Raw genomic sequence first — 5,944 nt, forward strand, 5'->3', positions numbered from 1 at the left:
TTTCCCATTTGACTTTTCATAGTCTCCAAAACGTGTCTTAGAACGCATATATCTTTTATAGCTTAATGGTATTTACGGTCAATATTTAAAAAGTTTGACCCCAAAAAATGACAATGAGCCAAAAATAAAGGGACAAATGGAGTTAGGGCTGTATACCAGTCCAAAACCGGACCGGACCTAATTGGACCGGGACCTGAATCCTTGATTTTTAAGAACCGGAGACCAGACCTGAATCAACAGGTTCGGTTCTGGTCCAGACCTGAAAAATCAGGTCCGATCCCGGTTTGGATCTGAAAAGACCTAATTATTGATTTTTTTCGTTTTTTTAAATAATCTAAAATTGCTGACCTGTTTAGACGTGTTTGGACCTATTTAGACCAGTTTAAACTTATTTAGACATGTTATGGACTTGTTTAGACTTATTAAATAAATAAAAAAAGGTAGCTTTCACGGTATCAAGTCCGAACCTGAAAATTCCGGGTTTTACTTGGACCGGACCTGAAACCCGGAATCCTTGAATTTCAAGGATCGGGACCGGACCTGAATCTACTGGTCCGGATCAGGTGCGGTCCCAACAGGTCCGGTTCAGATCGGTTTTCAGGTCCGGGCCAGTTTTTGTACTCCCCTAAATGGAGTATAAATTTACCTTTTTTTTTAAATTCTAACAAAAATTTACTTTTAGAAAAACACTTATAATATACTTCTTCCGTTTGTATTTAGTTGACATATTCAATTTAGACACACATATTAAGGAGAGGAGAGAGAGTGAGAGAGAATGATAAAGCAAGTATAGTACATTTAAAAGCAAGATATAAAACTTACCCAAAAAAACAAACGTGTCTACTAAAAAAGCACTTACTAAAAAAAATACGTGTCAACTAATAAAAAACGAAGGTATTAATCATTTTAGCTTTTATTACATGATTTATCTTAAAGTACACATTAATATAAATTAAATTCGTCACAAATTAAAAATTCAATGAGTAAAATTATTATAAAAATGGTTAAAGTTACCCTCAAATTGATCGTCTTTCAATAAAATTAACGTAGATCTGAAGACTTTTTAAAGGCTCAAATTATCAAATGAAGACTTTTTAAAGGCTCAAATTATCAAATGCAACAACTTATATCCAATAAAAATACACACATTTCGTTGAATGCAAACAAACATTGTCTAAAACAAACATGAATGCATTATAGCACTTCAAATGTCTAAAAGAAAAACATAAGCAAACAACAAAAGAACAGCAAATTAAGCATTACACTTCCACATTTCAAGGGCAATATATGTTTGCCAATCAATAAACTACCTCGACTGGCTGAATTCGGATTGTTCGGGTTTGGGTTTCTCTCAATAACTTCGGGTCGGGTTAGGCGGTTAGGGATTGCCAGCCTTATCTAGAAGCCTGTCAAGCACATTACTGCAGGAAACAAATTGTAGGGAAAAGAGATCAAATAATGATGATTGTTCACATGGATTTATTATGCAAATGAGATCAAAGAAAAACAGATTTTGTGAGACTAGAAATTACTCAAATGAGTAACTCAAGTAACTCCTAAGTGAGTAACTGTAGTAACCCCGGCAAACCGAGTAACCTTGACTGAATAACTTGAGTAACCTTGGCAACTCGAGTAACCCTTGACTGAGAAATTAGAGTAACCCCGACAACTCGAGTAATTCATGATTGAGTAATTCGAATAACCCCTGCCACACAGTACAACAGATCGCATACAAAAAATTGTGCACTTTAATTTACTCCACGCACTTGCAATAAAGTACCACCTCGATTAGTTTTTACTTGTAGCAAATGAGTATTATTTGTAAACAAAACATTGTGTTGTTGCAAGTCTCAACTAAAAATTAATGAAGGTAGTAACACATCGAAAAAAATTACGTTCTTTATTTCAAAATAATTTCAGTTAAATTTAACTTCCCACTACTTTGTACTTCGAGTTGTCAATACTTGACCTGATTGACCCAATATAATTCAAACATTCAATCCAAATTTTGACTCACATATACACAAATTAGCATGACTTATATTTGAAAAAGATTCGAGCCGAGCCAAGCCGACCTTACCAAACATGACCCGAACACTTCGAATTAACACCTCTACTACATGCTACGTTTATAGCTTGAAACTATTATATAAAGTTTTAAACAAAATATCTAAATAAATAAATAAAAATTATATACTGCTTTTTTTCAAACAAAAAAATATTGTTACACTCGATTTTGCAAATTTATGGAGCCACAAGTGGGGATCTAAAAAAATCAGGGAAAGCATTTAGCTTGCTAATAGTTTTCCATTTATATTCAAATAATACAACAAAAGTAGAATTTCAAAAAGTCAAATGTACCAATTATTTTACAACTAGATCCAAGGTATTAGAAGAAAGCTTACAGTCTTAAGCTGGCCAAAACGCTGAGAATCAGCTAAAAACTCCGCCATAACCTTAGTCCTAGGGTGATGCACCCACATTGTACCATCCATAAATTGAACCCCATTTGACTCACAAGCACTCAAAATAACATCCAACTCTTTAACATTCAAAGCAGGAGGTTTCTCAACAAGCACATGCTTCTTCTTCTCCGCGGCACGAACCACCCATTGAAGGTGCAAGCTAGTCGGCAAAGGCACGTACACCGCGTCAACATCGGGGTCCCCGAGAACTTCTTCGTAGCTTCCGTAGATCTTAGTGGAAGGGAGGAAGTCATTGGCAGCCGCGTAAGCTCGAGCTTTTTCTATAGAGCGGCTGCCAATGGCGTAAAGGGTGGAGTTAGGAGAGAGTGTTATGGCACGAGAGACTTTTCGGGCTATTTCGGCACAGCCTAGGATGCCGAAGCGGATGGTGGTGGGTTGATGAGATTCAGCCATTGATGAATGTATGTAGAATGAAGAGTAGAGCTTTTCTATGAGTGAGAGCAATCTTAGCGGGTTAGCTTATTTATGCACGTTTTCTTATCATGTAGTGGTTAGGAAGGAAAACAATTTAAAATAGTGGGGTCATTTCTATGTTTGGAAGTGTGTGAATCTGCCAATTTTATGCTATAACTATAAATAGAGTAGGACCAAAGATTCTACAATGATTTTATATCGAGTAATATTTTAATCTTAGTCGTCTTTTTAATATAAAATCTCACTCGTTTTTAATTTGAGATATTTACTAAACCACAAATTAGACTTCGGTCAAAAATTAGACTTTGGTGAGTCTTGGACCTATCCTAACCCTATTAGATTAATAGGGTCGAGTAGGGGTCTTAAAATTTTAGACCCTAAGAGTTTAGGTAGGATTTGAGTACAACAACATCAAAGTCTTAGTCCATCCGCATAACAAAAAGAGTTCGAAAAAAATGAATATTAAAAAAAAAAAAAAAAAAAAAACCCTTGGAAAATTCGGGTATTATTATCCAATCTATGTTTATATAAATGATATTTATAGCTAGCGACATTTATCAACAAATAAAGGGAAATTCTCAATAACGGTAACCTTCAACTTGTGTAACACTAAAATGGTAACCCTCACTTTTTTCAATTATACAAAATGACCCTTATTAAAAAATTTATCCTGTTAACGACATTAATGAATTTTATTTGATTAAAAAAAAAAAAATTAAACAACCCAAACCAAACCCGTTGATGAGTACCTTTCACGTCGAATCATAATCGAATGAAGTGAAAGTGTGGAAAGTCTAGTGTTGCAGATAGTTTTAATTTCTTTTCTCTTCTCTATATTTTTGAAAACTTATTTTAAGAAAACAGCCAATCCATTTTGGTTGGTTCATGATATAGGTCCAATAATAGTGTAGTTGGATGGGGCTTGAAAAGAGCTTTCCAACGATATATTATAAGCCCAATTCCGATGAATATTGAGGAAGTTATGGCCAATTTACTGAAATGGGCCCGGTTTGAGCCTTATATACGGCCCAATGATCTAGGGGAGGGCCTAATATAGATTTATCATTCCTAATGCAATTAGGAATGATTTTAGTTTTCTAGATTCTTCTAGAAGGTTCTTTTCATTCCTAATTCAATTAGCATTGATAAATTGACTTTTGTTGACTTTTCAGAGTTTTAATCAAAATCAAAGAACATTTTTGAGGAAGATACGATTTTATCCTCCTGTACGACAATTTTAATCTGATTTTAAGAAAACGCGTGAATTTCCAGATCAGCGCCAAACGCCAGCTGTAGCGCCTGGCGCTACGCTTGGCGCCTGGCGCTAGCATTGGCGCCTGGTGCTACTGTTGGCGCCTGGCGCCAATAGCCAGCGTTGGCGCTAACTCGGTTTTTTATGCGCCAGAACTCTGTTTTGATATTTTATCTTTTTGACTGATTTTCTTTATAAATAACGTCATAAAAACTCCGTTTTCGATAAACAGTTCTCATCTAGAATCTATCAATTCTTACTCTCTCTCTCTCTCTCTCTCTCTTTTTCTAAACTAGCTTCTCTCAAATATAAAAAATTCCGCATTCAGTAGATCTAGATACACCTAGCCATATTCGAAGTTGCCTTCGCCCTAGACGTGAAAGGTTTAATTTCTGAGGGTTTGGTCCCAAATCTCTATTTCAATTATTTGATTTAATTGTTGTTTATCATTTTCCTTGAAGTTACTAACGTGTGTATTTTGTTATTAGAAAGAGGTACAAGGCATCAAAGTAAGTATTTTAATGGTTTTTATTAAACATGGGCAACGGGTCGTGCCGTGCCGCCGCGGGCCGTGCCTGGCCGTGCCGCGGTGGTGGGCGTGTCGTGCCGTGCCGTGCCGGCTTCGCGGTGGGGCGTGCCGTGCCGTGCCTAAATTTGGCACACCCCAGCCCACGGCACGGCACGGCCCACGTGCCTGGCGGGCCGTGCCGGGCCGCGGGCCAAACTGTGCCACTTTTTTTTTTTTAAATGAACGTAAAAAAAAACGATATATAAATATTTTTTTAGTACAACTTAATTTTATATAAATAATGTTCTTAATTTATGTTTATGTTAATGTTAATATATTTTGTTTTGAACAAACTTTATTTTAATTAAGGTTATAAAAATTATTTATCTAATTATGTTTAAGTTTATATAAATAATTTTATTAATTTAGCAAAAAACAACAATACATATAATAAAAATTAAATTACCACTACCGTGCCAGATCGTGCCACGTGTCGTGCCGGCGTGCCGACCCACGGGCCGGCCACCGTGCCTCGTGCCGTGCTCGTGCCGATTCCCAGATTTTTGTTCACGGCACGGCCCACGGCCCACAGGTGGGCCGCCGTGCCGTGCCGTGCCGGAATCGTGCTGGGCCCGTGCCGCCCGCGTGCCGGCACGGCCCATGCCCATCTTTAGTTTTTATTGATGTTATGATGTAGAAATCATCTTTAAGTTGTTATTATGATATTCCTAGTATCATGTCTAGGGTAACTTTAATATTAAATATGATTGTTACGATGCCTTTTATGTTCTTCCTAATATTTACGATTGTTAGTATCATGCTAGGGTTAAAGCTTTGATTTTTAATGCTTAGTGACATGCTAGGGTTTGTTATTAATCTTGTTAGTATCATGCCTAGGATCTTGCTATTATTATTATTATGCTTTAACATGATTTATGATTATTAATTATGATTATGGTTATTATTATGATGATTATTATTATTACGATTATTATTGTTATGATTGATTATTATTATGTTGCTTGATATATATTTATTTTTATTGCTTGATCACGCCTTTTATGCATGTTTAAAGGGAATTGGTACTTGTAATCACGCTTAATAAGATAATTAATAATCTTGTTTAGGGTTAATATGAGTATAATTCAAGTGATCGCCAGTAATAGATTTATTTGTGCATTAATATTCAACCAACATAGATAAACAGGTTTAGGGTTAATCCTATTGATTGCATGTTAGTCAGAAAGCGCACATGAATACGATCAGAATAAAGTAGAGGCCTAT

The 5,944-nt window shown here is 36.0% G+C and overlaps 1 pseudogene; it reads right to left on the bottom strand.

The window, feature by feature from the left end:
• Positions 1-2,375: 2,375 nt before the first annotated feature.
• On the bottom strand, positions 2,376-2,879 carry LOC145639091 (putative oxidoreductase At4g09670 pseudogene; annotated as a pseudogene).
• Positions 2,880-5,944: the final 3,065 nt, after the last annotated feature.

Source organism: Chenopodium album, chromosome 7, assembly GCF_948465745.1.
Source record: "Chenopodium album chromosome 7, dcCheAlbu1.1, whole genome shotgun sequence".
NCBI lineage: Eukaryota > Viridiplantae > Streptophyta > Magnoliopsida > Caryophyllales > Amaranthaceae > Chenopodium > Chenopodium album.